Raw genomic sequence first — 27,152 nt, 5'->3', positions numbered from 1 at the left:
GTAATAAAATTTAAGATAATAAAATGTATGTGTGAGAACCTTTCTATTGAGGGATGTTGTATCCACACGATCCAAGCTTGGGCTTGTTGATGCCAAGTGACTCTCCATGATTTCAATCCCTACATAGTATCCCATTGAGATGTCTGACCAAGATCTATAGTTTATGCATTGCCTATGTCTTGGATTCAGTCATCATACTGCTTGGCGTGTGTGTTAGCCATGGATGTTTGTTTTGTGCGTGCTTGTGGTTGGATCATTATCTCCATCAGCATGGTGGGTGTGGACCTATAGGTGCCATGTGGTTGGGAGGCATAGCTACCTTCACCACTACTAGGGACTGGTGTACAGTGATGATCTTTGATCCTAGTGTGACCATTGCTAGATGTTTTCACTTAGTACTTTGGGTTTCAAAGTATGCTTTCTTTTCATTTATGCTTTCATTGGGATGCTTGTATATCATGTTTAGATGATGTTATTTACTGTTGCATTTTCTTACTTTAATGATTAGCACGTGATAGGTGATGTTATCTACTTTGTAGGATTATCTTGCTTTCCACTAGCATGTTAGATTTCCTTATGCTTATGATTGTAGCAAGTTTTAGTAGTGATATCCCTATTACAATAGTACCAACAACTTGATTGGTGGCTTGGGATGTTATGTGTGGGGATGGCTAGGGACCACGATAGTCTAATGATGCCATTGATAGTTGGGAGGAACTGCGTACTTAATTTGTTTGTATTGCTCATTGCGATGTTGTTTTCAGTAAACTACAATGTTTCCTTTAGTACTTTTGCTTCTTACTATTTGATAGATGGTTAGTTGTTGTTTTCTGTCTTTCAATTATGGTTTGAGTGTCCTTGCCTCAAAATGTAGATCTGGTACTCCCTAGTGTGGAGGTTTTATACTCTATTTTACTCCTTTGTGTTGTCCTTAAGTGTTTCTTATTTTTCCTGGGCAACCATGTGTTTAGTATGGTACAATACAATAAAGTATCACATGCCCATTATAATTGTATCATGTGTTCCCTGATTGTGTCACACGCCTCTTGGAGTTTTATCATGCGACACTTTCAAGTATCACACCCCCTTTTAAGAACTATCATACGATACCCTTAAAGTATTGCACACCCTTGAGAGAAGTATCACCCAATCCCTAAAACTGTCGACCTTCTTGTTTAGAAATGTTGTGTGATACTGAAAAGTATCGCCCAGTGTTGATTTAAAGTAATGCCTGGTTTTGTAAAAACCTGTGTGAGTGGGTAGCAGGCACTTTTTAGTTTGATCTAAACTTTTTTGGGAATTGTTTGGGGTATCCTCTTAGGTATTCTTCAATCCTTAGGAGTTGCATTTTGAATTCAAGATGTGTTCAATTCGAATTTAGTTATATGACTTTTGTTATTTGTCATTTTAGTCAGTAGTGGCATTTGGAGATTCGTTGGTTTCCAGGATGGTGGTTAAGTCTTCTGTTGCAATCTTTGTGATCCTTATATGTTGTTGAAATGTGCACTTACACTTGTAAAAAAAAAAAAATTCTAGCTTGTATTTCATCCTTGTTTCAAGAATCTCCAGGTGGGGCATTACATCTAGTATCAGAGCCCATGCTGCAACATTGGGATCTTTGTGTTATGCTCCCACTATGGTTTTGTTTTCTATTGTGTATTTTTATTTTATGTTTGAATTTTGATATCTCTTGGGTTCATGTTTTGACTCTTATGCTTGTGATCCTTATGTTTCATTTTGCCTTGTTACTTCCATAGGGATGCCTCCTACACGTAGGTTTTCTCGAGGTGGTAACTGATGAGTTGTTCAAGAGGAAGAACAACATCAAGAGAAATGCTAGGATAGAGAGGGAGAATGAGGTAATAATACTAATCAGGATTGCATGGGGGTATTGTTTCCAGTACTCTAGGAGATTCTTGCTCAGTTGGGCCCTCGTGTTGAGGAGCACCAAGAGGATCATGATTGGGAATAGGTGTCTCACCATGGAGATTCCCATCATTCAAAGCATAGAGAGAAGGAACGTGAACATGAGAATTCTCTTACCCCACCAAGGGGTACAAGGCACCATTAGGGTGGTAGGGCCTACGACAGTGAGGATTCCATTAGGTTGGATATCATGAGGTCCCTTCAGCAATCCAGACCGCCAGTGTATGATGGCAAGGGAAGTGGCCTCAAGGTTGAGACTTGGTTGTTGGACATGGAGTGGTGCTTCACCATGTATCCATATTCAACCAACATGAGAGCTCATTGTGCAATTATGCAGTTGAGGGACCATGCATCCATTTGGTGGAATATTAAGAGTCAAAAGATTCAAGTTAGTGTTGCAAATCTCACTTGGGAGATCTTTGAGGAGAGGTTCCAGGAGAGATTCTTATCTCCTCAATTCAAAGAGGCCCGTGCTAATGAGTTCCACACAATCTAGCAAGGAAACATGATAGTGGATCAGTACAAATTTTGATTCTTTGAACTTAGGTAGTATTCATGCTACAACAATGATGATTTACTCTTAGCTCATCATTTCATCTAAGGCCTTAAGGACTCCCTCATTAGAGAAGTATGTATGCATCAACCTAGGACTCTTGTTCTTGCAGTAGAGAAGGCATGTATTGTAGAGGAAAATCTAGCTAGAGGTTTTAGTAGCAATCTACTTCTCAGAACCAAGGTGCAAGGAATTCAAGGCAAGATGCATAGTATTCTCAGTCCTCAGGGAAGGCCCAAACTCAGTCAACACCCTCTTGGGGAGGTCCTTATCGTAAGAATAAGAGGTTTTGGGGAAAGGGTGGCAGTATTTTGGTACCTCTAATAAGAAAGGAGATAACTAGAATCAACGACAAAAATCACAGCAGGATCGTCCTCCTCAAAGTGCTCAGCAAAATTTTTGCAGGGGTTGTGCACAATATCCTAGCGCTACTCAAGGTGGTCATGGGGCAAAACCCAACTTTACTAAGAACTACTATTCTTGTGGCCAGCCTGGCCATAAATCATTTGAGTGTTCCATTAAACCATCTACAGGATTTGGTAAGGGCATACCAAGATCTGAGCCTATTGTAGGAGATGTGGGTAGGAATCACAGAGTCTTTGCGGTGGTTGACAACTGTCAAGCTGAGCATCAAGGTACAATAATCGAGGCTATAGGTACATTACATGGTATTTCAACTTTATTTTTATTTTTTACTCTAGTGCTTTAGATTCTTTTATATCACCATCTCTTGTTCAGTGATGTGGGCTAGTGGCAATGGATCAAGTTGATAGGTGGTAGGTTGAGTTAGCCACAAGTTCTAAGGTGGTCGTTGACTCATTGGTTAGGATTTGTGTTTTGAATTTGGGAACCATCACCACCACAGTGGATTTACACATTCTACCTCTAGGATCGTATGACATTGTGTTGGGCATGGATTGGTTAGCCACCCATCAGGAAAATATTGATTTTCATCATAAGGTGGTACAATGTGTGGATGACATAGGTGGGCAAGTGGAACTTTTGGGAGTTTAGAGACCACTCTTGCTTCATATAATCTCAGCTAATCAACTGAAGCAGAGTGTGTGAAAGGGTTGCCAATAATTTCTTGTGTCTGTTAGTGATCTCGAGGAAGTTGAGAATTGTATGGTGACACTTGATGATCACCCACTCCTTCATGAGTATGTCGATGTGTTTCTTGAAGAGATTCTAGGTATGCCACCATAGCGTAACATTGATTTTTGGATTGACCTTATACCAGGAGCATAGCCAATTTTATGAGCTCCTTATAGCATGACTACTCAAGAGTTGAGTGAGCTCAGATTGCAGTTGGAGGAATTTTTGGCCAAGGGCCATATTCATCCTAGTGTATCCCTATGGGGTGCATCAGTCATCTTCATGAAGAAAGATGGTTCTTTACATTTGTGCATTATTTACTGGTAGCTGAATAAGGTGATGGTGAAGAACCATTATCCTTTGCCAAGGATAGATGACTTGTTTGATCAGATGAAGGGAGTTTGAGTGTTCTCAAAGATTGATCTTAAGTTAGGATACCATCAGCTTCATATCCAGGAGGTGAATAGTCATCGAACAAATTTTCATACACAGTATGGGCATTATGAGTTCACAGTTGTACCCTTTGGTTTAACCAATGCACCATCAATGTTTATGAGTTTGATGAATGGTGTATTTAGCACTTACCTTGATCAGTGTGTATTTTATTCTTGGATGACATATTGAACGATTCAAAGACTATAGAGGAGCATGAAGTCCATTTATGTCAGGGATTACAATGCTTGAGAGACCATCAGTTGTATGGAAACTTGAGTAAATGTGGGTTCTTCTAGTCAGAGGTGATGTATTTGGGACACATCATAACTATTGATGGTATTCTAGTGGATCCAGAGAAGATTTGTGCAATCATGGAATGGTCGGTACCCGCTTATGTCTCAGAAGTTCGTAGCTTCATGGGATTGGTAGGTTGCTATTGTCACCTCATGAAGGATTTCTCACAAGTAGCTCATCCCATCACTTCTCTTTAGTGTAAAGGGATAAATTTTTTTTGGTCAAACTAGTGTGACATAGCATTTAATGCTCTGAAGGAATGTTTGACCAATGCACCAATCCTTGCAGTGCCTAATCCTATAGTTGATTTCATGGTTTGCATAGATGCTTCTTTACAAGGCATTTTTGCGATGTTAATGTAGGATGGTCAAGTGGTTGCTTATGAGTCAAGGAAATTCAAAGACCATGAGCTAAACTACCCGACTCATGATTTGGAACTCGCAGCCATAGTGCATGCCCTTGTCCATTAGAGACATTTTCTTTTGGGACATAGGTTTGAGTTGCATAGCAATCATAGGAGCTTGCAGTATATCTTTACTCAACCAAACTTGAATGCACGATAGCATTGTTGGATGGAGTTCTTGTGTGAGTATGACTTTGATGTTCATTATATTAAGGGGAACGAGAATGACATCATAGATGCTTTGAGTAGGAGGCAACATGAGGTATCAATGATGTCATTAGGAGTGGATTTGTGAGGCTATCTTGGAGGCCTTGCCTAGTGACACTTGGTATTAGCAGGTGAGGTCAGAGATCAAGTCTAGATGCACCCTTGAGGGGAAATTTTTAGGTTATGTGCTTGAGCCCAATGGACTACTACATCACATGGGGTGTATCTATGTACCAGTGTTGAGTGATCTTTGTACCTTAGTTTTGTTGAAAGAACATCATGTATTGTATTCTGCACATCCCAGAGTTAAGAAGATGCATGTTGATCTCAAATAGTTGTACTTTTGGGTAGGGATGAGACATGATGTTGCTCATTTTGTTGCTAGATGTCTTGAGTGCCAGAGAGTGAAGGAACAGCATTAGCATCCGATGGGTCTTTTGCAACCACATACCATTCCAAAGTGGAAGTGGGATATGATATCCATTGATTTTATCATATGGTTTCCTATGTCATTACAAAGACATGATTGTATCATGGTGATAGTGCACAAGTTGTCCAAGGTAGCACATTTTTCTCCTATGAGAGCATCCTACATAGCTTCTTCTATAGCACATGTTTTCTTGGCAAATATTGTTTATTTGCATAGGATTCCTTGTTGGATCATTTTGGATAGAGATCTAGTGTTTACTTTTGCATTATGGACATCTCTCCAGCATGCTTTGGGCGAGTAGCTCAATTTCAGTTTGGCTTATCACCCAAAGACCAATGGTCAGACTGAGAAAGTGAATCAGGTTCTAGAGGATATGCTTCACATATATGTCATTGATAGGTAGGTGAAGTGAGAGGACTATTTGTACCTTGTAGAGTTTGCATACAACAACAGGTACCATAGTTCTCTTGGCATTTTACCTTTTCAAGCCTTGTATAGCAGACCATGTCGTACCGCTTTAAGTTGGGATCTTTTAGAGGACCAAGTTCTTTTGGGTCTACAGATGCTTTAGGATACAGAGTAGAAGGGTGTTCACATTAGGGAGCATTTGGTTACTGCTTAGGATAGGAAGAAGAAGTATGTTGATGCCCATAGTTTGGATCGTCACTTTTCTATTGTTGACAGGGTGAAGTTGGCACCATGTTTTGTTGGACCTTTTGATATCGTCGAGAGGATTGGTCTTGTTTCTTATCAACTAGTGTTTCGACCTAGCCTATTGTGCATCCATGCTGTTTTTCATGTTTTTGTTTTGAGGTAGTATATTCCTGATGTAACCCATGTTCTTGATTGGGATGCTTTACAGGTAGTGAATAGGCAGCTTACTTTGGAGCCCATTCATATCCTACAACAATGAAGGCTGACCTTACGAGGTCAGGACATAGAGCAGGTAAGGGTCCAATTGGACCCAAGTGATGAGACCTCTGTGATTTGGGAAGATGCTACACAACTGAGGGGATTGCACCCCTACCTTTTTGTGGGCTTCCAGGAGTAAGCCTATGCTAGTAGGGGAGGATGTAGTGCCTCTCATGTTTGCAATCTATACTTTGTCTATTTTTTATTCAAGAGATACTTGATACTCTTTTACATGTTCCTTGAGTTGACCTAAGGGTTGAATGTTATACTTTAATTCAGTACCATAAATGCTTTACTTCTTTACTATTCAGTTTATCATATTTGCATGTTCATGCTATTTTGAGATGAAAATAGATCTATGATGATATCTAGTTATATGGTTTATTGGACATATTTATGGATTATGTTGTGAGATGGATTCTTATGCTATGGTTATTTACTTCATTCTTGTTCTTTATGCTTTATGCAAACGTGAGTGGTGCAAATGGATTAACTAGTTATTTAAATGCATTAATTGCTTTGCTTATTATATTATATGCAATTGCACTTGATCATGTATTTTAGTGTGCAAGAATTATATCCCTGGCAGTGGCACATGGAGTTAGTGATTCAGTTGTTCATATTTTACCAATGTCATCCCTGTATGGTTGATGTATCCTTATTTAATTGTTTTAAATTAAAACCTTTCGGTGATTAGTAAATCCAAACTCATCTGCATTATGTGATTAGACTAGTGAGCATGTTTGTGCATTTAGAGGTTTTCTCTATCATGAAAGTGTTAAGTTTTTTTCTATGATTTTGGCTTTTTAGGCTTTAAAATCTTTTCAGATTTAATTTCTGACAGCTTTGCATTAGGTGAATTTCCATTATGGAGAATAACCTATTTTAATTTGGGTCGATTCGAAGTCTAGCTGCTATAGTTGCCTATTTTCGCTAATTGGCTATTCGCTTGAAAAGTGAATAAGTATTGAAAAAGTGAATTCATTATTCACTTCTCACTTTTTGAAATAGAAATTTGACAGCTCTTTTGTGAATCCTCTTCTGAAGGATTTGATTTCTACTTGTTTTGGGAGCTGTAAGCATGGGCTTTTTGCAAGGTTAGTCTCATTGGATCCAGCTTGGGGAGTTTATGCTTTGCCATCACTTACAGCAGATTTGATGGGTTATTTATTTTATTGTGTGGGTATTGATTTCTACCATTTTTACTGATAGGTAGGGCCTTCTTGTTTTATAGTTTTCACTCTATTTTAGCTTCCGTTTCTTGTAGCAATATGTTAGGAGGCTAAGAACTAGTGTACTTCCCCTCCGTTTTTGTTTGTTGGTTTTGCCTGGTTGGTCAGGTATGAACATTATCCCTATTTTTAGGATGAGGGTTTGGGATTTTGAGCCATTATGCTAGTCATTTTTGCATACGGTGTCTAAATTCATTTATTTTTGGATTTTTGAGGTTTTTGCACCCAAAGGCCAAATATGTTTTAATTTCAAAAAATTTCCAAAATTTGGGGCTTTTACCTCATTTTACATGTCATCTTGTTTTCTCAAGTTTTCTTGGCATGACTTTGGTCGTGGGCTTGGATTATCTATTTGGATGTTGGTTACACCTTTATTGCATTTTTATGTTGCATTGGGAAGTGTGTTGCATCTGTCCTCCCAAGTCTATTTTTGGTTGAGTGAATTTCTGCTTGTGTTCTCATCCAGTCCTTGTGCTTTGACCTTCATAATGGTGGTGCGCCACACATGACTACATCTGTCAGGTGACCTATAGGGCTCAATCTTCCAGGGTACTTCTAGAAGTTGTGATCATTGGGCTTGGGTTTGGAGTTTGCATGCCTATGAGCACTCATCATTGAATGAGCATGGGTAGGTTAGGGTAGCATATGGAGGGGGCTTCTATCTCACAACCTAGAGATCATGATGCCACAGATTTGGCAGAGGGAGTTTTAATTAAGTGATAACTAAAGAAAATATTGGGTGGTAATAAAATTAAAGATAATAAAATGTATGTGTGAGAGACTTTCCATTGAGGGATGTTGTATCCGCATGATCTAAGCTTGGGCTTGTCGATGCCAAGTGACTCTCCATGATGTCAGTCCCTACATAGTAGCCTATTGAGTTGCCTAACCAGAACCTATAGTTTATGCATTGCCTATGTCTTGGATTCAGTCGTTATACTGCTTGGCATGTGTGTTAGCCATGGATGTTTGTTTTGTGTGTGTTTGTGGTTGGATCATTATCTCCATCAACATAGTGGGTGTGGACCTATAGGTGTCACATGGTTGGGAGGTTTAGCTACCTTCTCCACTACTAGGGACCGGTGTATAGTGATGGTCTTTGATCCTAGTGCGACCACTGCTAGATGTTTTCACTTAGTACTTCGAGTTCGGCTAGAGTATGCTTTCTTGTCATTTATGCTTTCATTGGGATGCTTGTATATCATGTTTAGATGATGTTATTTACTGACACATTTCCTTACTTTGATGATTAGCATGTGATAGGTGATGTTATCTACTTTGTAGGATTATATTGCTTTCCACTAGCATGTTAGATTTCCTTATGCTTATGATTGTAGCATGTTTTAGTAGTGACATCCCTATTACAATAGTACCAATGATTTGATTAGTGGCTTGATATGTTATGGATGGGGGATGGCTAGGGCCCACAATGGTCTTATGATGCCATTGATGGTTGGGAGGAACCGCATACTTAATTTATTTGTATTACTCATTGCAATGTTGTTTTCAGTACACTGTGATGTTTCCTTCGGTACTGTTTGATAGATGGTTAGTTGTTGTTTTCTATCTTTCAATTATGGTTTGAGTGTCCTTGCCTTGAAATGTGGATCTAGTACTCCCTAGTGTGGAGGTTTTATACTCCATTTTACTCCTTTGTGTTGTCCTTAAGTGTTTCTTGTTTTTCCTAGGTGACCATGTGCTCAGCATGGTGCGATACAATAAAGTATTACATGCCCGTTATAACTATATCATGCATTCCCTGATTGTGTCACATGCCTCTTGGAGTTTTATCATGTGATACTTTCAAGTATTGCACCCCCTTTTAAGAACTGCCATATGATATCCTGAAATTATCGCATGCCCTTGAGAGAAGTATCACCCAATCCCTAAAAGTGTCAACCTTCTTCTTTAGAAATGTTGTGTGATACTGGAAAGTATCACCCAGTGTTGATTTAAAGTATCACTTGGGTTTTGTAAAAACTTGTGTGAGCAGGCAGCGAGCACTTTTTGGTTTGATCCAAAAAATTTGGGAATCATTTGGGGTACCCTCTTAGCTATTCTTTAATCCTTTGGAGTCACATTTTGAATTTGGGATGTGTTCAATTTGAATTCAGTTATGCATCTTTCATTATCGATTGTTTTGGTCAGTAGTGTCATTTGGAGATTTGTTGGTTGTTGGGATGGTGGTTAAGTCTTCCATTAGGATCTTTGTGATTCATGTATGTTGTTTACATGTGCACTTACACTTATTAAAAAATAAATATTTTGGCTTGTATTTCATCATTATTTCTAGGATCTCTAGGCAGGGCATTACAGGTGCAAACAATTGTTGGCAGGTATGAAGATAGAGATCAAGGATCCAATAGTCATATATTGTGATAAAACCAGTGCAATCAATATATAAAATAATTTAGTGATGCATACCAAAATAAAATACATTGCTATAAAATATCATTTGTAGAGAGAATTGGTACAAGACAAAGAGGTAAGATTGGAATATGTGAATACCAAAGAACAAATTGCAAATATATTCACCAAACTATTACCTAAGGATGCATTTATGAATCTAAGAGGTAAGCTAAGAGTCATTCCCATTTTTGAAGCTCACTAAATGAAGTTTAGTGATGCATCAACTAGATCATGTTGAAGATCAATCAATTTATGCAATATTGATAGGGCATATTGCAAATGAATCAGTACTTGAGGTAGATTGATATTCATTGAATGTTGTCTTTGGCATGAGATGTTAACAAAGGAGAAGTTTTCTATCATATCTCATAGAAATTTTGTGCAGAAGCTTGCTTTCATAGAAATTTTGATGTCAAAGAGGGGGACTGAACTTAGTCTAATATTAAAAGTAGAGTTTTGCTATCAAAAGAAGTTGTAGCAGACAAGAATTTTTCTGACAAAGGGAGAAACTAAAGGCAAAAAGAGATCACACTGATAGAGAAAGTTCTCATGGATAAGAATCTAAATGAAACTAAGGATATGTTCCTTATTTTATTCTTGCTCCAAAATTTCATTGTATTATGACATGTTGTGTTGCCATCAATACCAAAGAGGGAGATTGTTGAAACAATTGATTAATTGTGTATTGTCTTTGATGTTACACAAAATGTCATACCATTACTAGTCAATGTATGTTGAGATCACTCAAGAACTGAAGATAGTGTTCTGTGTCTACTGAGCATTCCTGAGTTTGCCAATTTTAGAAGACAGTATCTATCAAGTTCACTCGGGTGCCAAAAAAATGTTTGTAGAAGTTGAGTTTTAACCAAGCTCACTCAGTTAATGAAGGAAATGTTGGATGGAACCAATGTTAACTAAGCTCACTCAATTTCAAAAGGAACTTTGTAAGGTTGCAGTGTTGACTGAGTTCACTTGGTTAACACATGAAAATCATTTATCAGTTAGTTTCTACTGAGTGGGGTTGGCTAACAAAGGATTTTCTTGTTTTGCCATATTGGCTTCAATTGATTTACCTAATTGGTTCTAACCGACTAAGAAGATGAATATTAATTATTCTAAGTTGTATTCTAGCTAACTTGACAATATGAAAGATATAAGTATAAGGTCAAGTTTAGGATTAGAATTGTGTGTGAATGAATGAAAGATAATTGAAGATGCTAAAAGAAAGTAAATTAGAAGGATAAGCAGAACATCCTTGTGTAGTTGAAAAGATATATTCGATCAAGAAGGATCAAGTATACATACCAAAAATGAGATCTATAATCAACAATTTGATTGAATTAGAAATGAGGTCATCTCATTGTTATTCTCTAACCATTGTAGCAATGATCTAAATCTCTTAATAGAGTTGGCTTAACAGCTATTTGTAAATTCTCTAACAAGGTGGCATTTCTATTAAATTGTCCAAAGACCTCTAACAAGGCCACTCTTAACAAGGTGATCAAATCCTCTAACAAGGTCACACCTAACAGTGTGTTTTGTAACCTTTAATAGTGTTGGCTCCTAATAGGACTCACTTCAGAAAAGTGAAAATTAGTAAGTAGTTGCAATTGGTGGTTTTTCCCAAATTGGGTTTCCACATCAAATCTTGGCATCAAATGTGTTCATGCTATTTATTTTATATGTTTGCAACTAAGTTAAATTAATGGTAATCATAGATAACATCTTAATTTTTTCATATTAATTATTTGTCGAGCATTTTCAGTGTTTACCGAGTTACAAATTTTTTGTGTGTTTATCGAGCATCAGCAGAGTTCAATTTTTCAAAGTTTATTTTGTATTGACATCTAAGGGATCTAGGATTTATTTTAGTGGTAACTAATTCACCCTTCCCATCTCAATTAATCCTCTTATATTTCCAATAGTGGGCTGAGTCAAAGTGGCTATTAGCCATTATGGAGTAAATCTAGAAGTCATGAACTCCTGAATTCATGTGCAACTGAACTCAAGTTGCTCCTATATTAAATGATGTTGTTTTCTATCTTCAATATTGTTATATCCTTTACATTGAGGATCCTAGATTTAGGCAGTTCTATTTTATGTTGATGTTATAATCAACTTGGAGTTTAGATTCCTATTTTAGTTAATTTTGTATGGGAATTCTCTTGTAATCCACCAATAGTGACAAATAAAAAAAAATTTCTATAGCATGTGCTTGTGTTTCACTCATGAATGAAATGATATTTACAGTTCTTAATCTAGGATTTGTTATTCATTCACTCTTCCATGGGGGCCCACACAGGAGGTGAACTTAGTTCATAGCTAGGTAGGAATCAATTTACCTTTTTATAGGAGTATTTAGAACTATGTTGCTCCTACAGCCATATGGTAACATAATTGTTAGTTGTTTCCTACAGCATAGGCAAACAATTTTCTTGTTTGTAGCATTATTCCATATCAATAGGTTATTCTTCTATTTCATCCATTAACTTGATATTTCCTTCAACATTTCAATTGCATAGTTTTCATGACATTTAAGATGGATTAGAGCATATACTTTGTAGGCATCATTCCAAGTTTACGTCCCTACTCAGTAATTTAATGAGCTCGGTACGTTATTCTAGTATGATATTTGGCACTAATGAGAATATAGAGTCACTATAAGAAGGATGTTGAATCCTTAGTTATAGAGTCATTATATTGACCATCCAATCATTAATTAACTTAGCAATATTAAAGATGCAATACAAGGCAGGAGAATCCATAGTGGAGATGTCCTAGCTCCTAGTAATTAACCATGCAGTGGAATATACATAATATCATAGAGATTAAGATCTACAAAAATACTAGTTACTATCGGCAACATGGTCAGATATATGTCCTAATGGTTGTCATTTATGGCAACATATATTGTATGCTAGTGCATAGATGTGTATGGATAGTATGGCATGGGATATGATTGAAATACCAGTACAAGAATTTAACAGAGCAAAATAGAGCATACTAGAGAATTGGATTGTATGACTTGAGGAATTATTTTAGTAAAAAAAAAATTACTAAGTCATGATGAGCCGACTATGTGTTATTATTCCCTAAGTTATTTTATATTATGTCAAGCGTGTGAAGACATGAAGGTCAACTGAGCAAAGATTTATAAATATGTAAGGTATAAGTAAAAATCTTATTCTTGGATACAATTGTCTAATTGTGTGTTGTCTTTGATGTTACACAAATGTCATATCAGTTGTCAGTCAGTGCTTACTGAGCCCACTTGGTCAACAAGAAAATTTTCTTTGTATACCAAGAATTCCTAGAAATTACTCTGCGAAGACAGTGTCTACCAAGCTCTCTCGGGCATCAAAAGAATTCTAGCAGGAAGCAATGTTAATCGAGCTCTCATGGTTAATGAAGGAAAGTTGGTTAGAGTTAGTATTAACCAAGTTAACTTGGTTGCCAAAGGATTTTTTAAGTTCGTAGTGTTAACCAAGTGTTTGTTGGTTAACATAGGAGATCGTCTCAAAACTAGTGTTTACGGAACAAGGTCGGCTATCAAAGGATTTTGTTGATTTCAGATATGAAGTTTAATTATTTCAAGTATTGATCCTAGTTGACTATGGTAATGATTATTGGTCATTGTAATTTGTATTGAGCCAACTTGAAAATCTCAACAATATAAATATAAGGTCAAGTTGTGATTTTTAGTAGAGTGCAAGTGTATTGATTGATTGAAAAGGAAAGTGTGTGTGCGAACTTGAAGGATGGTTAGATATCCTTACAGAGCAGAAAAGTAATATAAAATTAGGAAGGATCTAGTATGAAGTAGAACAGAGATCTATAATCAGCAATTCAGTTGCATCTCCATAAGGTCATTTCATTGTTACTTTCTTACCATTGTAGCAGTGATCTAAAATCTCTTAACAGAGGTTGTTTAATAGCTAGTTGTAAATCCTCTAACAAGGTGATAGTTCCATTGAATTGTTTTAATACCTCTTACAAGGCCACTCCTAATAGGGTGATTAAATCCTCTAACAAGGTCACACCTAACAGTGTGTTTTGTAACCTTTAACCAAGTTGGCTCCTAATAGGGCTCACTTCAAAAGAGTGAAAAACAGTAACTAGTTACATTGGTGGTTTTTCTCATATTGGGTTTCCACGTTAAATATAGTGTCTCTTGTGTTCATTTCTTTTCTCTCATGTTTGCAAATTATTACTAATGATGTTAGATCTACTAAAGTAAATCATACTCTACATTTACTGAGTTACAGCATTTTTAGTATGTTTACTAAGTGACAATACTAATTAGTTTTGTCAGATATTTAAAGGATCTGTAAAAATATTTTATGGTAATTGATTCACCCCCCCTCTTAGTTACTCCATCTATATTTCCAACAATTGGTATTAGAGCTTTTGGTGCTTGCAGGAAAGGTTTCAAGGACCTAAGCTAAAGATCAAGATGTCTTACAAGAGACAAATTACAAAGCTTAACAAAGAGAACTTTTCAACATGGCAGGGACTTATGAGACTTCATCTGGCTTCTATTGGTGGTTCAAGCTTGAAATACCTTGATGAAGAATACACAAATCCTACTGGTATGTTATCTATTGGAGATATTGATGAGAAAAAGAGCCATAACACCATGATGATAGATATTGCATCTACTCTTAAGTATGAAGAATTTGATGAGATCAAGGACTGCAAAACCACTTTTGAAATGTGGAACAAGCTAAAGGACATCTATGGTGGTGATAACAATGTCAGGGGAGCCAAAGTAGAAATCCTTAGAGGAAAATTTGATCAGATCCAAATGAGAGAAGATGAAAATATTGCCAAATATGTGGAAAGAGTCAAAGCCAATGTTAGTGCAATTAGAGCATCTGGAGGAGAAATCAAGGAAGAAACTATTGTAAGTAAAGTTCTGAGAACATTGCTTCCTATCTATTCAATTAAGGTATCTATTATTCAGGAAAGGAGGTGTCAGAAAAATCATAAGATCACTTTGGATACCTTAGTAGGAAGATTGACAGCTTTTGAGCTAGACAACTATGACAATTATGTTCGAGCTTCCAAGAATATTGAATTTGCATTTGAGGCCAAGCTTTCTCTTTAGGAAAAAGGCAAGAAAATAAAAGACATTCAGGAAAAAAGTGAAAAAGAATTAGTGGAAAGTTCTAATAGTGATCTTGAAGATGTTGAAACTTTACTTGCAAGGAAATATTCCAGAGGCAGAGGAAAATACAAAGGTAAAGTTCCCTTAATCTATTTTTCATGTGAAGAAGTTGGTCATATTGTTGCCAGGTGCCCAAAAAAAGATAAGGATGAAAAGAAGAGTCACAAGTACAAAGACAAAAAGGATTTCAAAGGTCATAAATCATACAAGGACAAAAGTAAGAAAACTTGTTTTATGGCTAAAGATTCTGATAATAGTGAAGATGAAATAGTTTGCATTGTTGTAAAAGATGAATCCGATGATGAAGGAGATAAGATGGCAATTATCTCTCATGTTAGTAAAAATGATACATGGATCATAGATAGTGGATGTTCACATCATATGACTGGAGATAAAACAAAGTTTGAACATTTTGAACATTATGATGGAGGAAGTGTAAGATTTGGAAACAATGAACCTTGTTGTATAAAAGGGAAAGGCCAAATCTCATTAAGCAAAGAACTTGTATGTGACAATGCCTATTGGGTTGAAGGACTAAAAAATAATATGTTGAGTGTGGCATAGCTAATCAACATTAGATTGAGGGTGGAATTTATGCATGGCAAGGCAAGACTATTGGATGATAAAGGAAAACTGATTGGATCAGGAAAACAAACAAAAGCTAACCTATTTTATCTTGATCTTGGTGATTGTTCATGTTTTATTGCTCAAGTTGAAGAAAGTTGGTTATGGCATAGAAGTTTATGTCATGTAAATTTTGATAAAATGGTGAAAATAAGAAAATACAAGAAAGTAAGAGGTATTCCTAGTTTGAAGAAACCAGATGTTGGTTTATGCAAGAACTGTCAAATTGGCAAAATGGGAAAGACTAGTTTTAAAAGCAAAAACTATCAATATGAAGATAGCTTGGAAATTGCACATACTTATTTGTGTGGACCTATTGGAATAGAAAGCTATAATGAAGAAAAATTCTTTATTCTTTTTTTTGATGACTACTCTAGAATGATGACTGTTATGTATTTAAAAGAGAAGTCAAAAGCATTTGAGAAATTCAAATGGTATCTAGCAAGAGTAGAGAAAGAAATAGGGAAAAGATTTAAATGCTTAAGATCAGACAGAGGTGGTGAATTCATCTAAAATGAATTCAACAACTTTTGCATTGAAAGAGGAATCAAAAGATAGGTATCAGCCCCTAGAACTCCTGAGTAGAATGGAATAGCTGAAAGGAGAAATAGATCCATCATGGATTGTGCAAGGACTCTAATGATTGAAAAGAACATGTTATAATTCTTTAGAATAATTTACGGGGGGGGTGGGGTGAATCAGTTATTCAAGGTCTAATAATGTCCAATCAAAACTTTCTAATAAAATGAGAGTGAATCAGAAATCCTATAGTTTTTACTTTCTTATCATGCATGCAATTAAACATTAAACAATCATGAAAAGTAAACATGCATCATACCATAACACAAAGGATTTTGGTGACCCAGAAACCCTCTAGGAATAAGAAGGTAAAATTGGGGTGGGGATGACACCCACAAAATAACTATGCAATTAATTTCAACCACTTCTTATCGTTTTCCCTATTAAAGGCCTTCCCTATTAAAGGCTTTACACACTATAAGATGTGACCCTATTAAAGGATTTCTATACCCTATTAGGAGTGTGCCCTATTAGAGGACTTAAGAACATTCAACTTAGAATGCCACCCTATTAAAGGATTTACATAGAGCTGTTAGGCTCACCCAAGTCCATGGGATTTATAGTTACCTTCTCAAAAGAATCTTTTATCCCTTTCTAAGGATCTCCTATCCTCTTCCTAAGGATCTCCTATCCTTCTCGTAAGGATCTCTTTATCCTTCTCCTAAGGATCTCTTTATCCTTTTCCTGAGGCTTATCCACCTAGCTATTAAGCTAGCCTAGCAATGTAGGATTTCAATATCTAATACAATGGTAAGAAAGTATTAGAAGGGTTTTGACCTGATAAAGCTTGCAACCCTATCCTTGCAAATTTCATATCACGCTTCAGTTCTTTTCTTTTCTTGGCTTTTCTTCCTTGCAGTGCTGATAGCTTGTTCACCCTTCAAGATCTGTCTCTTTGAGTTCTTCCACTTGTAATGTTAATGCACTCTTATGGTCACTTGATCAACTTAGAGTCTTGATGCTTTGTTCTTACTCCTCACTGTGTCCTCTTCTTGACACTTCACACTAGCCTTCTCTTGGCTTCTTCGCATGACCACACTTATGACCAACTCCCTCGTGCACTGTCATGATCTCTGACCTGTAACTCCTTATAAAGAAGTTATGTTTTTTATTTCTCTCTCAAATATTAATTTGATTTTAGAAAATGATATTGTTTTCCCTCCAAATTGGTTCTTCAAGAAACTTCATCATAAATCCAATAGCATTCACCTTGAATTGGTTTGCATGGTTCACATGAAATTTTGTGACATTTACTCATCATCCTTATCATCCAACTAATTCACAAATTTCAATGTAAAAATATTATCATTATTGATCTAGTGAATCTTTGATTAACAAATAATATAGCAACTCGACATCATTGGTTTACTAATGCTCGGCACCTTTTGTGTTACTAGGCTCCTACTGTAGTTACTGATGCTCAGCACCTGAAGAAACTTGCTTAGCATCCATTACCTTTTTTTGATACTCAACACCTAAAGGATTCTATGTTACTCAGCACCTGAATAATCACTCAGCTCACACTCAAGTTGAACTTGCTCGGCTCTCTCCAATGAACTTAGTTAGGCTTTACAAATGACTTAGTTAAATCTTACATCTTCGATGTGTCTCAGTGTGTCCATCCTCTTAGAGTATGTCATCAATACACTATTTCATAAATGGCTTAGTTGATCCTTATACTTCATTACAACATCATAACTTCAACCTCTATAGGTCCTCTAGTTACATCTTATTGATTGCCTCCTCCTTGTCAATCAACCAATTGATAGTATTTGGATCACTTAAGAAATTGTCATTCCTACAAGTAGCAAGTTTAACATCAATGACAAAACAATGATTGAAAACATTCTTTACCCATTCTATTATTCTTCATTCATGATCCTTTCAATCATTTCCAATAGAACATTGCTATCAAATACTAGAAGGAAGCTATTAGCACTGTAGTTCATACTTTTAACCAAGTACAATTGAAAAAGGACTCATATAAAACTCCCTATGAATTATGGTATGGCTATAAACCCAATGTAAGCTACCTAAAAGTATTTGGAAGTAAATGTTATATCTTGAAATAATCTAGAAAAGGCAAGTTTGATGTAAAAGGTGATGAAGGTATATTCTTAGGATATTTTTGTAGAAGTAAGGCATATAGATGTTTGAATTTGTCTACTCACAAAATCATAGAAAGTGCACATGTAAGAATTGATGAGTTTATAGAAAGGACCGAAGAAGAAAGCAAAAAGGAACTAGAAGATTACAGGAGATTTGTTTACATCGAACCTGATACGTTGCCAAACATATCTATCAATAAGGAGACTTTAACTCTCGAGTCTTCCTCAGTCACCAAGTTGTAAGAAGTTCAAACCAAGTCACAAGGACTCGAGTCACAGTCTGAAGCTACTGTGCCAATGCCTACTGAGTCTAAGCAACTAGAGCTAGAAGTTGAAATTCAAGAGGATGACAATGAAATTCATTCAAAAGGCAAAGAACCTATATTGGTTAAGTATGTTAGAAGGCATCATGCACCTGATCAGATTATTGGAGAAAAATTAGAAGGTACCATGACAAGAAGTAAGCTAAAAGGTACATGCTTACTTATTAATTTTGAACCTAGAAGTGTTAAAGATGCATTGGAAAATGAAAGGTGGATTGAGGCTATGAATGAAGAAATAGAGAAAATAGAGAAGAACAAAACTTGGACCCTTGTACCTAGGCCCAAAGACAAAAATTTAATTGGCACAAAATGGGTATTTAGGAATAAGTTGAATGAAGATGGTAAGGTATCAAGAAATAAAGCTAGATTGGTATGTAAAGGCTACTTTCAAGAAAAAGGCATTGATTATGGTGAAACTTTTGCTCATGTTTTAAGATTGGAAAGTGTCAAGACCTTACTTGCATATGTAGCACATAAAGGATTTAAGGTATATTAGATGGATGTTAAATCTACATTTCTCAATGGTATTCTTGATGAAGAAGTCTACATTAAACAACCAGAAGGTTTTGTTGATCCAGATAAAAGGGACATAGTCTACAAGCTGTATAAAGCTTTGTATGGTCTAAAAAAAGCTCCTAGAGCATGGTATGAAAGATTGCATAACTACCTTATGCAAATTGGTTTTCAGAGAACTAATGATAACAGTAGTTTGTACATCAAGGAAGGACCAGATAACAAGATTGTATTGGCAAAAATATCTTTGGATGATACTTTATTCATAGGGAATGATGACCTATGCAAAGAATTTTTAGAGAAAATGAACAAAGAGTTTGAAATGTCTATGTTTGGTGAGATTAAGTTCTTTATTGGATTGTAGATATAGTAGAGTAGGAATGGTATTTACATCACTTAGTCTAAATATATCAAGGAGATACTCAAGAAGTTTGGTATGGAAGATTCAAAATCAGTTGGAACCCCCATGTGTATTGGATTAAAGCTTACCAAAGATGATGACTCAAAAGAGGTAGATCAGAACTTGTATAAATTAATGATTGGAAAATTATAGTTTGTAGTTCATACAAGACCTAATATTGCTCTTGTAATTGGTATAGTGGCAAGATTCTTGGCAAAACCCAGAGAAAATCATATGATGGCAATCAAAAGAATATTGAGATATTTGAAAGGCACTAAAGACTATGGTTTATGGTATAAACTTGGAGGAAATCTAGACCTAAAAGTCTATACTGATGCTGATTGGGCTAGGAATCTTAATGACAGAAAGAGTACAAGTGGTGGAGCATTATTTCTTAGTAAAAGGTTGGTATCTTGGACAAGCAAAAAGCAAAATTGCACATCCCAATCCATAGTAGAAGTAGAATATGTTGTAGCAGTAATGAACTATTCTAATATTGTTTGGTTTAAATAGTTGTTGGAAGGCATGAAGGTTGAGATCAAAGAACCAATTGTCATTTTTTTTAATAATACAAGCATGATTAACATATCAAAGAATCTAGTGATGCATTCCAAAACCAAGCATATTGTTATAAAATATCATTTTGTCAGAGAATTGGTGCAGGACAAAGAAATTAGATTGGAATATGTCCATACCAAAGAACAGATTGTAGACATATATACCAAGCCATTACCTAAGGATGCATTCTTGTATCTAAGAGGCAAGTTAGGGGCCATTCCCCTATCTGAAGCTCACTAAGTAAAGTTTAGTGATGCATCAATAGGAACCAAGTTAAAGATTTATTAGTTGATGTCGCATAGTCAAGAGAACATTGTATACGAATCAGTACTTAAGGTACATTGATACTATTTTGGTATGTGTTGTCTTTGGCATGTGTTATCAAAGAGGGAGAGTTTACTGTCATATCTCTCTAAAAAAAAATTTGAGAAAGAAGCGATGTAACTCCTTCATAGAGGGAGATTACTGCATGAAAGAAGAAGAAATTTTTGGTAAAATTTTTGGTAAAAATCTAAGAGGAAGAAACTTTCTATCAAAGAAAGTCTTGTTCTCAAATTTCATTATGCTATGACATGTTGCAATTGTACCAATGCCAAAGAGGGAGATTGTTGGATACAATTGTCTAATTATGTGTTGTCTTTGATGTTACAAAAATGTCATATCAGCTATTAGTCAATGGTTACCATGCCCACTTGGTTAGCAAGACAATTTTCTTTGTCTACCGAACACTCTTGAAAATTACTCTACGGAGACAGTGTCTACCGAGCTCACTCGGGCATCAAAAGAATTCTAGTAGGAAGTAGTGTTAACTGAGCTCTCATGGTTAATGAAGGAAAGTTGGTCAGAGTTAATATTAATCAAGTTAACTCAGTTTCCAAAGGATTTTGCAAGTTCGTAGTGTTAACCAAGCATATGTTGATTAACACAGGAGATCATCTCAAAACCAGTGTTTATCGAATAGGGTTGACTATCAAAGGATTTTGTTGATTTGGAATATGAAGTTTAATTATTTCAAGTATTGATCCCAGCTAACTATGGTAATGATTATTGGTCATTGTAATTTGTATTGAGCTGACTTGACAATCTGAACGATATAAATAAAAGGTCAAGTTGTGATTTTCAGTAGAGTACAAGTGTATTGATTGATTAAAAAGGAAAGCGTGTGAGCGAACTTGAAGGATGGTCAAATATCTTTGTGGAGCATAAAAGTAATATTCAATCAAGAAGGATCTAGTATGAAGCAAAATAGAGATCTGTAATCAATAATTTAGTTGCATCTCAATCAGGTCATTTCATTGTTACTTTCTTACCATTGTAGCAATGATCCAAAATCTCTTAACAAAGTTGGTTTAATAGCCAATTGTAAATCCTCTAACAAGGTGGTAGTTCCATTGAACTATTTTAAGACCTCTTACAAGGCCACTCCTAACAAGGTGATTAAATCCTCTAACAAGGTCACACCTAACAGTGTTTTTTGTAACCTTTAACCAGGTTGGCTCCTAACAGGGCTCACTTCAGAAGAGTGAAAAATAGTTACTAGTTACATTGGTGGTTTTTCCCATATTGGGTTTCCACGTCAAATCTAGTGTCTCTTGTGTTCATTTCTTTTCTCTCATGTTTGCAAATTATTACTATTGATGTTAGATTTACTAAAGTAAATCATACTCTACATTTACTGAGTTACAGCATTTTTAGCATGTTTACTAAGTGATAGCGGTAATTAGTTTTGTCAGACATCTAAAGGATCTGTAAAAATATTTTGTGGTAACTGATTCACCCCTCCTCTTAGTTACTCCATCTATATTTCCAACACTTATATTGCGCAATAAATGTGAAAGTTGCATGGTATAAGAACAATTGTAAGAACTATCTAAAAGATATGTGAGCCTTATGTGATGCGAGTTCTAATGTATAATCATAATATGTGTGAATTACAATAGTGAGAAATTATTGTATGTATATCTATTCTTGTGAAGAACTAAATTGTATAATTGCATGTTAGGGCAGTGGGCTCTTCTTGCATGCATTGTATTTGTTCTAACAACTCCTAACAGGGTTGAAGAAACTCCTAATAGGGTTGAGGCTTCTAGCAAGGCCTATTCCTTTAGCATGGACTTGAGACACGATATGTACTTCATAGACTCCTAATAGGGTCAATATCCTTAACATGATTCTATTGTTTGGTAAATCATCTAGTGAGTATCATCCCCACTGGGGTTTTCCCTTGGCCAAGGTTTCCCTAGTTAAAAAATAATGGTTTTATGAGTTCTCTATTTGCATGGTTATATTTACTATTCAACATTGTTGGTTTAATTTCATATGCAAGTTATAAAGTATTTAACAATATTCAGTTGTGGGCAAAAGTTTGTAGAATACTGATTCACCCCACCCTTAGTATTGTCTATTTCCAACAATTGGTATCAGAGCACAATTACTCATAAGAAGTTTAACATTTTCAATAAGATCCCTATAGATATGGAATAGTTGAAGAAAAACCTTGAAGAAGCTCTTAAGTAGATTGACCTTCTTACTAAAGAAAGAGATAACCTGAAAGATAGATATGAAGATGCAAAAGTTTTCATTGGTAAATTGGAAGACAAGATTGATCACCTAAAATTTGGAAAGGAATTAATTGCACAGACTAGTGACAATGATGAAGTAGGAAATCTTTAGAAAGAAAATTAGATTTTGAGACATGAAATGAAAATCGTTGAACTTAAGTTGAGTCTTAAGAAAAATGGTGGCAAGAATGAACCTAAACTGAATGAGAATGTAGATCTTAGATCCTAGTTAAGTGACAAGTCAATTTACATCTAAACTAGATACTATCAAGATTGAGCATGTAGAATTAGAAAAGTACAATATCATTGTGAAAGTAGAATTGACACAAGCTAAGCAACAGTTAGAGAAACTTTATTCTAGTAGTGAGAAGATAGATCAATAGATATTTCACTAGAGACCTTCTTATGCCAAGACATTACTTGAATATCTGATTGGAGAGAAATTAGCCAAGAAATTTGAAATTAGAAGAGAACCAGATACAGTTATTGAATCCCAAGGAATCTAATTTGGGTAAGTTTGAATCAAGCACATCTACTAAAGTATCAAAGGAAGTATAATTAATTGATTTATAAAAGAAACATGATAAACCTAAGATAACAGAGCAAGTTGATAAACCTAAGAAAGATGAACCACCCAAGGAAGTAAGACATGAGTTCATAGGTAGATGCTTCATATGTAATGAAGGTGGACATATGAAAAGAGATTGCAGAGGTAAGTCTTTTAAACTTATTACTAATTTCTATTGTTATAATTATCATGGTTATGGAAATAAAGCAGTAGAATGTAAGAAACCTAAGTTTGACAGTAATAATGTAAAGAGTAGAATGTTTAGGAATACTAACCCTGCAAGTAATGAAAGAGGAAGATCAAAAAATAGATCCAATTATGGACATAAATCTAATAGAGAGAAGAACCAATTTTTGTGTTACAAGTGTGACAATCTTGGACACATTGCAAGGAATTGCAGAGCACCTGAGAATCAGAATAGAACTAATCAGAGAAGAAATGCGCCTATATGTCAGTTATGTAATAACTTTGGACACACAATGAGACATTGTAGAAATGAAAGAAAGAACTTTAATAGGAATCCTAATAACAAAAGGAATGATAAAAAAAATGACAAAAGGAATGATAATGGTTGTGACAATAGTTAGAAGGAAGCAATTAAGAAACATGTTACTGAATTCAAAGAAGCATTTGTGATAGCTAAGGATCTAGAAAGCTCTTATACAATTTTGGAGGAACATTATTTCAATGCACCTGAAAAGACATTGAAGTCACAGATTATTTGTGACTCATCTTACCTAAACTAAGAGGTTTTAGAAGAGGTAGAGCATCAATTGGCCAAAACTTATATTAGAGAGAGATTTGGAAGTTGTGTAGTTAACAAAAGGTTAAGGACATTGAGAGAAAGCTACGGTCAAGTGCACAAGTATAGATATGATCTTAGTGAGCAAGAATCTAGATAACAAGGTTATTGGTAAATAGAGACAATATTTGAATTTGTGCTAGATACACATTTAATGTGTAGTACAATTTGAAATGATTTAAGGATCCCAAGAAAGATTGTGTGTACCATTTGTTCATGTGAAGTGTCTTGATAAAATTGAATAGTGATTTGACAATGAATTGAATTGCAAAGAGAACTTTGTGAAGCACAAAATTTTAGAAGCCCTAAATCACTTTTTTAAAGTATTTTATGGAGTTTCAATCCATTTTTTCAGTGTTTACAGTTATAGTTTCAATGGCTAGTTATACCGTGTATGATGTAAGTGATAGACCACAATATGTATTTAGAAACATCCATTTTCTTTGCTTTTGGATGACCCATTGGGTACATTTTCACAAGTTTCAAAGAATGTGCTTCATGTTGGCGATATCAAAAGCTATATTCATTTCAAGATAGAAAGTATTAGTGATGATGATATTCATTAAGAAGTGGGAAAAATGTGCAACAATGAGCTAACCTTGAACTCTGAGTATGCGCACCTAGATGGCTTAAATCTAGTGAAGTATATGCTTTATATGGAGTTTGATAATGACATTTGGACCCAAATAATTCTAAGTAGGATACACAATGATATGTTGTGTCTAGGTGATGTGTAGATAGTTATTGAAAATGACCTAATTCATAAGATCACAAGATTGAGTAATGAAAGTTGAAATCATGTTAATGAGAAAAATGTCAAGAAGATTGTTGAGATAAATAAAAATACAAGGTTTGATAGAAGAAACATGAAGGTAGACTCCATTCAAGACAAAGGAGTAAAGCTACTAAGCAAGATATTAGGGTACAATTTCAATCATGGATCAAGTGTTAACTCTATACCAGTTGGAATTTTACATGCAGCTTATGTAATGGAAATTTAAGGGAGAAAAGTTCATCTATGTGAGATTATTAGATTGCAATTGTTGGATAACATTGCAAAGTTGAAGAAGACTAAGAGCACATTTTTTAGATTTGAGTCCCTACTAACTCATTTATTCTTTTATGCTACAAAGAAGTTTCCTAGAATGACAAATTGGGATAGCAACGAGTGTGCAAGAAAGATGGCGACTCAATGATATAGACCAAAGTTAGAGAATGTTAGATATAATGATATAAATAGGATGATGAAGAGTTTTTAGATAGAAATGAAATAGATGTATAGAATACCTCCCTCTATTGTGGAGAAATATAAGGATAAAATATGCTTCATGGTGGAAATTGATAACACCTATATCGAATATGTGATGTCAAGGGTAAAGTTAATAGAGCCCATGGGATATGAGATAAGTGTAGAGCTCATAGAAGGGCATGCATAGATCATACTCCAATTAGAGAAGGACATAGAGTGCCCTAGATGGGGAACTTGTGAGGAGAAAATGAGAACAGTTTAATCTAACCTTCATAGCAAAGAGATCAAGAAGAAAGTAAAGAAAGTAATTGATTCCATTCTCAAGGAATTTGGCATGACTAGAGAGGAATTCAATGAGGTTAAAGGTATTGTAATGGAAACAAGAGCAAGTAGATAGTCTAAAGTGCTGGTAGCAACTCCTATTATTGTCACAAGACCTTGAGAAGGTGTGACAATAGTGAAACCATGCACATAGGACCCAAATTGCACCTTATGCAGTAGTAGTGCAAGTGCAACCTGTAAGGACAAGAAGAAAGCAACCAAGAGAGAAACAAGTGGTGAAAGCACCTATAGTGTAGAGGAAGTCTGAGAGATTGGTGAAGGTGAAGCAAGAACATGTACCATCACAAAAGAAAAGGGTTAAGAAGACCACCAGTGGACCAAGCAAGAGGAGGAAGACAATGCAAGTGATTGAATCCAAGAGTTCTAAGGATGAAGCTAGAGATAGGCCTACAATGCAAGATGCATAGGAAGGCAGAACAAGAGCTAGAAAAAGAGCATGGAAACAAAGGTAGAGAACCTAAACATGCAGATAATAAATGATGATAATTTTGTTCAATTGAATAAGTATTATAAATTATATAGTAATAATGATAGAAGGCATTAAAAAATTCCATTGTAAGGAATATGATTTTGAGGAATAAGAAGTTTGAGAATATACAAAATAAGATACTAGAAGATCTATATAATAGGCTAATAAATAGGAAGAAGAGAGTATTAGATGAAGATCTAAATTTGAGGATCACTATGATAAGTAAACACTGTTAAGTTGACTCTAAGGAGGACTCAAATAGAATTTTGAAGGGTATTGAGCCCTTGCTGAGGAACAAAAGAAAAGCAATTCTTCTGATGGGAGGCAATTATGAAGGTGTTAGAAAAGAAATATAGGATGCAATTGTAAAATACATGACCACAATGCCAAAGGTAAGTGTGTAGTCCAAACCTATGAGCCTAGCCTATGTATAAGCAAGTACACTTTCTAGTTAAGAGGAAGAAGTAGAGGAAACACAGCAAGCACTTTCACCACTACACATTATTATGGGTACTAAATCCATGCAAGTGGATAGTATGGACATAACTATGGACACAAAAGAAAACTTGTTTGTAGCCTATGGCCCTATTGTTGGAAATATTACAACTTACTCTAGCTTAAATGATGATGGAGAAGGGAAGAAGAAGAAAGAAGAAGAGGAGCAAAAGAAGAAGGAAGAATATGAGAAGAGAAACGAAGCAAAAAAGAAAAAGAAAGAAGAAGAGGAGAAGAAAAAGGAAGATTGAGTGGAAGATTATAATGCAAGAATCAACATTATTGCTCAATGCAAAACATGTGGAGTAATAAATTGGGAAGGTAGTATTCTAGCATGAGGCTGACATACCTTATGTAGCCCTAGCAATTATATCTATTGCACAAACATCAGCTAGCCCATCAACAACAATATTAGATGATGAAGATTAGAAAGGATTGATGAGCTTGCTAAGAAAGTTGTTTCAGAAGAACAAATTAGTAAAGTCTTTGGAGAAGACA

Source organism: Cupressus sempervirens, chromosome 2, assembly GCF_028749045.1.
Source record: "Cupressus sempervirens isolate cs-2001-9-10 chromosome 2, ASM2874904v1, whole genome shotgun sequence".
NCBI classification, from domain to species: domain Eukaryota; kingdom Viridiplantae; phylum Streptophyta; class Pinopsida; order Cupressales; family Cupressaceae; genus Cupressus; species Cupressus sempervirens.
The sequence above is the reverse complement of the archived record's forward strand: the minus strand, read 5'-3'. Positions refer to the sequence as shown.